Genomic DNA, 12,307 nt, shown 5'->3' on the forward strand with positions numbered 1-12,307 from the left:
AGAAGTATTTAGATGAGCACTTGAAACTCCATAGCATACAAGGCTGTGGGCCAAGTGCTGGAAAATGGGATTAGAATAGATAGGCGCTTGATGGCCAGCACAGACATGATGGGCCGAAGGGCCTGCTTCTGTGCTGTATAACTTTATGACTATGACTGAAAGCTGACATGCAGGTGAAGCAAACAATTAGGAAGGCCAATGGTATGTTAGCCTTTATTGCAAGAGCATTTGAGTACAGGAGTAGTGAAGTCTTGCTTCAATTGTATAGAACATTGGTCAGACCGCACCTGGAGTATTGTGTATTGAATTTTGGTCCCCTCACCTTAGGAAGGTTATTATTGTCATCGAGGGAGTGCAACAAAGGTTCACCAGACTTTTCCTGGGGTGGCGGGACTATCCTATGAAGAGAGATTGGGGAAATTGGTTCTGTATTCTCTCGAGTTTCGAAGAATGAAAGGTGATCTCATTGAAACCTATAAAATACTTAAAGGGATAGACAGGGTAGATAGATGCAGGTAAGATGTTTCCCCTGGTTGGGGAGTCTAGAACCAGGGGACACAATTTCAAAATAAGGGGGAAGCCACTTAGGACCGAGATGAGGAGAAATCTCTATACTCAGAGGGTTGTGATTCTTTGGAATTCTCTACCCCAGAGGGCTGTGGAAGCTCAGCCATTGGGTATGTTTAAAGTAGAGATTGACAGATTTCTAAATACCAATGACATAAAGGAATATGGGGATAGTGTGGGAAAAAGGCATTGAAGTGGTTGATCAGTCATGAATGTATTGAATGGCGGAGCAGGCTCGATGGTCTGAATGGCCTACTCCTGCTCTTATGTTCCTATGTTCCTATTTCAATGAGCAAGAGGATAACTAGGAAAGAATAGGACCTAAGGGTAACCTGTATGTAGGGGCAGATGGGTATGGTTCTGAATGAATACTTCGTGTCCATTTTCACAAAAGAGTGCGGCAATATAGACATTGCAATCTGGGAGGAGGAGTGTGAAATATTAGATGAAATTAATGTAGAGTGAGAGGAAATATTAAGGGGTTTAACATCTTTGAAAGTGTATTAAACCCCAGGTCTGGATGAAGTGCGTCATAGGCTGTTAAGAGAAGCAAGCGAAGAAATAGCAGAGGTTCTGACCATCATTTTCCAATCCTCTCTGCCTACAGGTATGGTGCCAGAGGACTGGAGGACAGCTAACATTGTACCATTGTTTAAAAATGGACAAAAAGATAAACTAAGTATTTACAGGCTAGTCAGTGTAACTTCTGTGGTGGGAAAATTATTTGAAAAAATTATGAGGGACAGAATAAATAAGGGATAGAATAGAAAGACACAGATGAATCAAAGACAGTCAGCATGGATTTGTTATGGGAAGATCATGTCTGACTAACATGATTGAATTTTTTGAGGAGGTAACTAGAAAGGTTGATGAGCACAGTGCATTTGATGTAGTTTACATGGATTTTAGTAAGGCTTTTGATAAGGTCCCATGTGGCAGACTGGTCATGAAAGTAAAAACCTATGGGATCCAAAGCAAAATGGCAAGTTGGATCCAAAATTGGCTCAGAGGCAGGCAGCAAAAGTTAATGGTCAATGGTGTTTTTGTGACTGGAAGGCTGTTTCCAATGGGGTTCCATAAGGCTCAGTACTAGGTCCCTTGCTTTTTGTGATATATATCAATGGTTTGGACTTGAATGTAGTGGGTATGATTAAGAAATTTGCAGATAATACAAAAATTGGCTGTGTGGTTCATAAGGACAAAGAAAGCTGTAAACTGCAGAAAAATATCAATGGACTAGTCAGAAAGGGGGAACAGCGGCAAATGGAGTTCAATCTGGAAAATTGTGAGGTAATGCATTTGGGGAAGGCTAACAAGGCAAGGGAATATGAAATGAGAAGCTTTTTATGTTGTCTGATGCAACATAAATAATTTGTGTGGAGGTTCAAGTGATTGAAGATCTCAAACAGGTTTATTAAACAGCAAACAAATATATACAGTGCAGAGCTAGCCATTTACATGACTTGCCTCTAGGTGTTACAGTTACAGAGTGAGATTGGCATTTAGTCACATGACTGCTTCCTGGTACTCAGCTCATTAGCATACTAAGATCTTAAAAGTATATTACTCTTAAAGGCAATCACACAACATCCTCCTTCTTTCCAAAGTCTTATATGCTAAAAGCAAAAACATAGAAAATTCGATAACACAGTGGCGCAGTGGTTAGCACCGCAGCCTCACAGCTCCAGTGACCCGGGTTCAATTCTGGGTTCTGCCTGTGCGGAGTTTGCAAGTTCTCCCTGAGTCTGCGTGGGTTTTCGCCGGGTGCTCCGGTTTCCTCCCACCACCAAAAACTTGCAGGTGATAGGTAAATTGGCCATTGTAAATTGCCCCTAGTGAAGGTAGGTGGTAGGGAATATGGGATTACTGTAGGGTTAGTATAAATGGGTGGTTCTTGGTCGGCACAAACTCGGTGGGCCGAAGGGCCTGTTTCAGTGCTGTATCTCTAAATATTAAAAAAAAATATTTACACACAGATAGAGATTATGAACTTTGAGTATGGAGGCTCAAAAGTTCACATATCGTCTCGGTGGTTTGACAACTCTTGCTCAGGGAATTTGCTTCTCATCTGTTGCTGTTCTTTCTGAAGTTTCTCCCTCTCTGCATTCAGTTTCTGTTACTCTGCCTTCAGCTTGCTAACATACTCTGTTGCTTTTCTCAAGATGACCACTTTTGGGGCCTTGTCATTTTTGGAAAGTTCCGGCACCTTATCTCGAAGAAAGAACAAACAATGCTTTTTTTAAATTCATTCATGGGATGTAGGCGTCACTGGCCAGGCCAGAATTTATTGCCAATCCCTAATTGCCCTTGAGAAGGTGGTGGTGAGCTGCCTTCTTGAACCGCTGCAGTCCATTTGGGGTAGGTACACCCACAGTGCTGTTAGGAAGGGAGTTCCAGGATTTTGACCCAGCGACAGTGAAGGAACGGCGATATAGTTCCAAGTCAGGATGGTGTGTGACTTGGAGAGGAACTTGCAGGTGGTGGTGTTCCCATGCATTTGCTGCCCTTGTCCTTCCAGTTGGTAGAGGTCGCGGGTTTGGAAGGTGCTGTCTAAGGAGCCTTGGTGCATTGCTGCAGTGCATCTGGTAGATGGTACACACTGCTGCCACTGTGCGTCAGTGGTGGAGGGAGTGAATGTTTGTGGATGGGGTGCCAATCAAGCAGGCTGCTTTGTCCTGGATGGAGTCAAGCTTCTTGAGTGTTGTTGGAGCTGCATCCATCCAGGAAAGTGGAGAGTATTCCATCACACTCCTGACTTGTGCCTTGTAGATGGTGGACAGGCTTTTGGGAGTCTCGAGGTGAGTTACTCGCCTCAGGATTCCTTGCCTCTGACCTGCTCTTGTAGCCACGGTATTTATATGGCTACTCCAATTCAGTTTCTGGTTAATGGTAGCCCCTAGGATGTTGATAGTGGGGGATTCAGCGATGGTAATGCCGTTGAATGTCAAGGGGAGATGGTTAGATTCTCTCTTGTTGGAGATGGTCATTGCCTGGCACTTGTGTGGCGTGCATGTTACTTGCCACTTATCAGCCCAAGCCTGTATATTGTCCAGGTCTTGCTGCATTTCTACACTGACTGCTTCAGTATCTGAGGAGTCATGAATGGTGCTGAACATTGTGCAATCATCAGCGAACATCCCCACTTCTGACCTTATGATTGAAGGAAGGTCATTGATGAAGCAGCTGAAGATAGTTGGGCCTAGGACACTACCCTGAGGAACTCCTGCAGTGATGTCCTGGAGCTCAGATGATTGACCTCCAACAACCACAACCGTCTTCCTTTGCGCTAGGTATGATTCCAGCCAGCGGAGGGTTTTCCCCCTGATTCCCATTGACCTCAGTTTTGCTAGGGCTCCTTGATGCCATACTCTGTCAAATGCTGCCTTGATGTCAAGGACAGTCACTCTCACCTCACCTCGAGTTCAGCTCTTTTGTACATGTTTGAAACAAGGCTGTAATGAGGTCAGTAGCTGAGTGGCCCTGGCGGAACCCAAACTGAGCATCACTGAGCAGGTTATTGCTAAGCAAGTGCCGCTTGATGGCACTGTTGATGACACCTTCCATCACTTGACTGATGATTGAGAGTAGGCTGATGGGGCGGTAATGGCCGGGTTGGACTTGTCCTGCTTTTTGTGTACTGGACATACCTGGGCAATTTTCCACATTGCAGGGTAGATGCCAGTGTTGTAGCTGTACTGGAACAGCTTGGCTAGGGGCGTGGCAAGTTCTGGAGAACAGGTCTTCAGTACTATTACCAGAATATTGTCAGGGCCCATAGCTTTTGCAGTATCCAGTGCCTTCAGTCGTTTCTTGATATCACGTGGAGTGAATCGAATTGGCTGAAGTCTGGCATCTGTGATGCTGGGGACTTCAGGAGGAGGCTGAGATGGATCATCAACTCGACACTTCTGGCTGAAGATTGTTGCAAATGCTTCAGCCTTACCTTTCGCACTGATGTGCTGGGCTCCCCCATCATTGAGGATGGGGATATTTGTGGAGCCACCTCCTCCAGTTAGTTGTTTAATTGTCCACCACCATTCACGGATGGATGTGGCAGGACTGCAGAGCTTAGATCTGATCCGTTGGTTATGGGATCGCTTAGCTCTGTCTATCGCATGCTGTTTACGTAGTTTGGCATGCAAGTAGTCCTGGGTTGTAGCTTCGCCAGGTTGACACCTCATTTTGAGGTATGCCTGGTGCTGCTCCTGGCATGCCCTCCTGCACTCATCCTGGCTTGATGGTAGTGGTAGAGTGGGGGATATGCCGGGCCATGAGGTTACAGATTGTGGTTGAGTTCAATTCTGCTGCTGCTGATGGCCCACAGCACCTCACGGATGCCCAGTTTTGCATTGCTAGATCTGTTCGAAATCTATCCCATTTAGCACGGTGATAGTGCCACACAACACGATGGACGGTATCCTCAATGTGAAGGCGGGATTTCGTCTCCATAAGGACGGTGTGGTGGTCACTCCTAGCAATACTGTCATGGACAGATGCATCTGCGGCAGGCAGATTGGTGAGGACGAGGTCAAGTATGTTTTTCCCTTGTGTTGGTTCCCCCACCACCTGCCACAGACCCAGTCTAGCAGCTATGTCCTATGGACTCGGCCAGCTCGGTCAGTAGTGGTGCTACCGAGCCACTCTTGGTGATGGACATTGAAGTCCCCCACCCAGAGTACATTTTGTGCCCTTGCCACCCTCAGTGCTTCCTCCAAGTGGTGTTCAACATGGAGGAGTACTGAGTCATCAGCTGAGGGAGGGCGGTAGGTGGTAATCAGTAGGAGGTTACCTTGCCCATGTTTGATCTGATGCCATGAGACTTCATGGGGTCCGGAGTCGATGTTGAGGACTCCCAGGGCAACTCCCTCCCTACTGTATACCACTGTGCCACCACCTCTGGTGGGTCTGTCCTGCCGGTGGGACAGGACATACCCAGGGATGGTGATGGCAGTGTCTGGGACATTGTCTGTAAGGTATGATTCCGTGAGTATGACTATGTCAGCCTGTTGCTTGACTAGTCTGTGGGACAGCTCTCCCAACTTTGGCACAAGCCCCCAGATGTCAGGAGGACTTTGCAGGGTCGACAGGGCTGGATTTGCCATTGTCGTTTCCGGTGCCTAGGTCGATGCCGGGTGGTCCGTCCGGTTTCATTCCTTTTTATTGACTTTGTAGCAGCTAGGTACAACTGAGTGGCTTGCCAGGCCATTTCAGAGGGCATGTAAGAGTTAATCACATTGCTGTGGGTCTGGAGTCACATGTAGGCCAGACCAGATAAGGACAGCAGATTTCCTTCCCTAAAGGACATTAGTGAACCAGATGGGTTTTTACAATAATCGACATTGGTTTCATGGCCATCATTAGACTAGCTTTTAATTCCAGATTTATTAATTAAATTCAAATTCCACCTTCTGCTGTGGTGGGATTCAAACCCATGTCCCCAGAGAAATACCCTGGATCTCTGGGTTACTAGTCCAGTGATAATACCACTACGCCACCGCCTACCTTCAACTCATTGCTCCTCTGCCTCCTCAGCACTTTGCGTGTCCTTCGCCTCTCCTTATCCTCCATGTCTGAAGGCTTGGGGCTCAGGGCCGAGGACTTGTTGGAGGAAGAGTACTTGGTTTCATGGAGGTATCTCTCCATTTTGGCTTGTTGTGGTGCTGGTGGTTCCTTACAGAGCAGAGGTAAAGGCGCGGCATAGTTGTGCTGTTGCTGGGTTTCCAGACGGGAGTGTTTGAAACTAGTCAGAGTCTGTGAGCGGGTTCTGGTCCTTGGAGATTTCCCCTTGGCATGGATAGCTATGGTGTTGAGGTCGTTACACGCTGGTAGTCCTGTCACTGCTGATCTGCTTGAGTCAACTTGGTAGAATGTTTGTGGTTTCCATGCCGATTTGCCATAGCTGCATTGCATTGTTAATGTGCCACTGCAAGGGATGGGTGACCCATTGTATGCAGATAACTTGGCATTTGTCAGTTGTATCATAGATATCCAACGACTCCGGTACTTATCTTTGAGGATTCAGACTGGTAGTATATTTGCACTAGCGCCGGTGTCAATTTTGACCTTGAGTGTATGTTTACCAGCTTTCTTTGGGCACATGATGTTGATAGTGGCGAAAGCTTCCAGTTGTTGTAATTCATCAACGTGATGTGTCAGGTTCTCAATGTGGAACGCCTGTTCGTCTTCTGTCTGAGAACTATTTCTCTCTCAGTCTTGTCTCAGGTCTGCTTCGCTGTGGACCTTGTGTATCAGATTGCATTTACGCAGGTCTCTGGTGCTTTCTTTCCTGCTGTTGCCCTGTTTTCTGTTTGCCTGTGTCCTGCCGTGACTTCTGACTGCACCTTTGGAGCCAGAATTCCTGCATAGGTGGGCCCAGTGTCCTTTTGCACCACATGCCTCGCATGGGTCACAAAATGCAGGCAAATTTTGCCATGAGTGGGACAGACCGCACTTAGCACAATGCTTGCTTGTTCTTTTCGACCTGGTTATGCTGCCAATACTATTGGTTGTACCTAGTGCTTGCAGGTGCTGTTGACCAGCTACAATGGCTTCGTATTTCCTGCCATCTTCCAGCAGTGTGTCAATGCTGTGACCTTTCTTTTTCACAAGAGGTCTTTCTGGAACACTTCAATGGGTGTTGATGGAATCACCAGCTCCATTATTTGGTCTGACAGCTCAACTTCTGCGAAATCGTATTTGTTGCCCTTGCTTCGGCATCTACTGACGAACTGGTCGATTGGTTCCTGTGGCTTTTGCTTACAGGACATCAATTCTAGGCAGTGAATTCTAAAATTCACTCTTAATCTGAGTTGGCCTTCCAGCACTTTTCATATACACAATAAATGGTAGAGTACTGAGAAGTGTAGAGGAACAGAGGGACTTTGGAGAGCATATTCACAGATCCCTGAAGGTGGCTGTAAAGGTCGGTAAAGTGTTAAAGAAGGCATTGGGGATTCTTGCCTTTATTAGCTGAGGCATAGAATATATAGAGCAGGGAGGTTATGCTGGAACTGTATAAACCACTTGCTAGACCACACCTGGAGTACTGCGTGCAGTTCTGGTCACTGCAGTAATGGAAGGTTGTGATTGCACTAGAGATGGTACAGAGGAGCTTTACGAAGCAGATGGAAGGGTAGCTCTGTTAATTAATGATGGTATTAGTGCAATAGAGAGGGATGACCTAAGTTCAGGAGACTGGGATGTTGAAGCAGTTTGGGTAGAGATGAGAAATCATAAAGGCAAGAAGTCACTTGTGGGAGTGGTGTACAGGCCACCTAACATTAACCACACTGTAGGACGGTGTATAAAGGAAGAAATAATGGCAGCTTGTCAGAAAGCTACAGCGATAATTATGGGGGATTTTAATCTACATATGGACTGGAAAAATCAGTTGAGCAGAGGTAGCCTAGATGAGGAGTACATAGAATGTTTTCGGGATAGTTTCTTGGAACGATGCATTCTAGAGCCAACCAGAGAGCAGGCTATACTAGACCTAGTATTGTGCAACAAGATAGGATTAATCAATGCCCTCATAGTTAAGGTGCCTCTAGGTAGCAGTGATCATAATATGTTGAATTTTACATTCAGTTTGAGGGAGAGAACAGTAGGTCCAAGACTAGTATTTTAAACTTAAATAAGGGCAATTATGAGGGCATGAAAGCAGAGCTAGCTAAAGTGAACTGACAAATCAGTTTAAGGGATAGGTCAATAGAGATGCAGTGGCAGACATTTAAGGGGATATTTCAGGATACACAGGATATATTTCAATGAGAAAGAAATATTCCAAGGATGGGACCTGCCATCCATGGTTAACTAAAACAGTTAAAGATAGTATCAAACTTAAAGAAAAAGCCTATAATTGCGCAAAGATGGGAGGCAGGTCAGAAGATTAGACAGAATACAAAGAACAGCAAAGAATGAATAAAAGATTGATAAGGAAGGTAAAATTAAGCACAAGAGAAAGCTAGCTAGAAATATAAAGACAGATAGTAAGAGTTTCTATCGATACTTAAAAAAGAAAAGAGTTAACAAAGTGAGCGTTGGTCCTATAGAAAGTGATTCTAGGGAAATAATCAAGGATAATAAGGAGATGGCAGATGAATTGAACAGATATGTTGCATCAGTCTTCACTAATGAGGATACAAGTAACATCCCAGTATTAGCTGTAAGTCAGGAAATGGAAGGGAGGGAGGAACGCAAGAAAGTTACAACCACCAGGGATGTGGTACTGAACAAATTGTTGGAGCTGCGGGCTGACAAGTCCCCGGGTCCTAATGGACTTCATCGTAGGGTGTTAAAAGAAGTGGCTAGTGAGATAGTTGATGTGTTTGTTTTAATTTTCCAAAATTCCCTAGATTCATGTTAGATCGGAAAATAGTGAATGTAACTCCTTTATTCAAAAAGGGAGGAAGTCAGAAAGCAGGAAACTACAGGCCAATTAACTTAACATCGGCCTTAGGGAAAATGTTGGAAGCTATTATTAAAGACGATATAGCAGGGCATTTAGATAAATTCAAGATAATCAGGCAGAGTCAACTTGGTTTTGTGAAAGTGGAAATCATGTTTAACCTATTGTAGTTCTTTGAGGGATTATCTGTCCTGTGGATAAAGGGGAACCGGTGGATGTATTAACATAGAACATAGAACAGTACAGCACAGTACAGGCCCTTCGGCCCACGATGTTGTGCCGAACCTTTAACCTTTAACCTACTCTAAGAATTGTACTTAGATTTCCAGAAGGCATTTGATAAGGTGCCACATCAAAGGTTATTGCAGAAAATAAAAGCTCATGGTGTAGGGGGTAGCATATTGGCATGGATAGAAGATTGACCAGCTGACTGGAAACAGAGTAGGCATAAATGGGTCATTTTCTGGTTGGCAAGATGTAACGAGTGGTGTGCCACAGGGATCTGTGCTGGGGCCTCAACTTTTTGCAATTTATATAAATGACTTAGATGAAGGGACCGAAGGTATAGTTGCTAAATTTGCTGATGACACAAAAATAGGTAGGAAAATAAATTGTGAAGAGGACATAAGGAGGCTACAAAGGGATATAAATAGGTTAGTTGAGTGGTCAAAGACCTGGCAAATGGAATATAATGTGGGAAAGTGTGAAATTGTCCACTTTGGCAGGAAGAATAAAAAAGCATATTATCTAAATGGTGAGAGATTGCAGAGCGCTGTGATGCAGACGGATCTGGGTGTCCTAGTGCATGAATCGCAAAAGATTAGTATGCATGTACAGCATATAATTAGGAAAGCTAATAGAATGTTATTATTTATCGTGAGGGAATTGAATACAAAAGTAGGGAGGTTATGCTTCAGCTCTACAGAGCATTGGTGAGACCACATCTGGAGTACTGCGAACAGTACTGGTCTCCTTATTTAAGAAAGGATGTAAATGTGTTGGCGGCAGTACAGAGAAGGTTTACGAGACTAATACCTGGAATAGGCGGGCTGTCTTATAAGGAAAGTTTGGACAGGCTATGCTTGTATCTGCTGGAATTTAGAAGAGTAAGAGGCGACTTGATTGAAACATATAAGATCCTGAGGGGTCTTGACAGGGTAGATGTGAAAAGGATGTTTCCCATTGTGGGAGAATCTAGAACTCGGGGTCACTGTTTAAAAATAAGGGGTTACCCATTTAAGACAGAGATGAAGAGAATTTTTCTCTCTCAGAGGTTCGTGAGTCTTTGGAATTCTTTTCCTCAAAAGGCAATGGAAGCAGAGTCTTTGAATATTTGTAAGGCAGAGATAGATTCTTGATAAGCAAGGGGGTGGAAGGTTATCGAGGGTAGGTGGAAATGTGGAGTAATCAGTTCAGCCATGAACTTATTGAATGGCGGAGCAGGCTCGAAGGGCCGAGTGGCCTACTCCTGCTCCTAATTTGTATGTTCATATGTTTGTATGTTGTCTGGCTGGAGAATTTTAGTTATGAGGAAAGATTGGGTAGGCTCGGGTTGTTTTCTTTGGAACAGAGGAGGCTGAGGGGAGACCTGTTTGAATTGTATAAAATTATGAGGCGTCTAGATAAAGTGGATAGGAAAGTATTATTCCACTTGGTTGGGGAGTCCATAACCTGGGGGCATAGATTTAGAGTAAGAGGTAGGAGGTTTAGTGGGGATTCGAGGGGAAATATTTTCACCCAGAGGGTGGTAGTGATCTGAAACTCACTGCCTGAAAGGGTGGTCAAGGCAGAAATCCTCATAACATTTAAAAAGTACTTGGATATGCACTTGAAATGCCGTAACCTACAAAGCTAGGGACCAAGAGCTGGCAAGTGGGATTTGGCTGGATAGCTGCTTGTCAGCTGGCGTGGACACAATGGGCCAAACGACCTCCTTCTGTGCTGTAAATTTCTGTGATTCTCTATGATTCTAGGCAATATAGATTAAATGGCACAGTTCTAAAGAGTATACAGGGACAGAGGGACCTGGGAGTTCACGTGCATTGATCGTTGAAGGTGGGAGGACATATTGAGAGAGTAGCTAGCAAAGCTTCATAACTAGAGATATTGAGTACAAAAGCAGGGAAGTCATGCTAAACCTTTATAAAGCTCTGGCTAGGCCACAACTCAAGTATTGTGTCCTGTTTTGGTCACCACACTTTCGGAAGTAAATGTGGGTCCTTGAGATAGTGCAGAGGAGATTTACCTGAATGGTTCCAACAATGAAAGATTTTAGCTACAAGGTTCAGTTGGAGAAGCTAGGGTTGTTCTCCTTGGACTAAAGGAGATTGAGGGGCGATTATGACAGGTTTAGATAAGGTAGACAAAGAAAATCTGTTCCCATTAGCTGATGGAGAAAGTCTAGGGGACACAGATTTAAGATTTTGGGGTAGAGATGCAGGGGGATATGAGGAAGAACTTTTTTACACAGTGAGTGGTAATGATCTGGAACTCATTGCCCATGAGAGTGGTGGAATCAGAGACAATGAATGATTTCAAAAGGAAATTGGATGGGCACTTGAGGGAAATAAACTTAAAGAACTACGGGGATAGAGTGGGAGCAATGGGAGTGACTGGATTGCTCTACGGAGAGCTGGCATAGATTTGATGGGCTGAATTGCCTCTTTCTGTGCTTTAATGGCTCTATGACTCTATAAGTTACTGATACGGAAAGATAAATGCCTATTTCTAATTGCATTTATCGATCACTTCACAAAATGTGTTTAAGATGATGAAAGTTTGCATATATATAACACTTTTAATGTACAACACCTCCCAATATGCTTCACAGAGGTATAATGAAAGGTATGCTGAACCAAAGGAGGAGATATTAGGAGGGCTGACCAAAAAGCTTGGTCAATGAAATAGGTTTTGAGGAGTTGGGAGATTTAGTGAAAAGAATTAGAGCATGGGGCTGAGGCAGTGAAGGCAGAAGGGAAAGGCAGGGCAGACTGCACAAAATTATTATAATCAGAGGAACTCACAGTGGCGCAGTGGTTAGCACCGCAGCCTCACAGCTCCAGGGACCCAGGTTCGATTCTGGGTACTGCCTGTGCGGAGTTTGCAAGTTCTCCCTGTGACCGCGTGGGTTTTTGCCGGGTGCTCCGGTTTCCTCCCACAGCCAAAGACTTGCAGGTTGATAGGTAAATTGGCCATTGTAAATTGCCCCTAGTGTAGGTAGGTAGTAGGGAATATGGGATTACTGTAGGGTTAGTATAAATGGGTGGTTGTTGGTCGGCACAGACTCGATGGGCTGAAGGGCCTGTTTCAGTGCTGTATCTCTAAATAAATAAA

The sequence above is a fragment of the Heterodontus francisci genome, chromosome 6 (genome assembly GCF_036365525.1).
Source record: "Heterodontus francisci isolate sHetFra1 chromosome 6, sHetFra1.hap1, whole genome shotgun sequence".
Classification (NCBI taxonomy): domain Eukaryota; kingdom Metazoa; phylum Chordata; class Chondrichthyes; order Heterodontiformes; family Heterodontidae; genus Heterodontus; species Heterodontus francisci.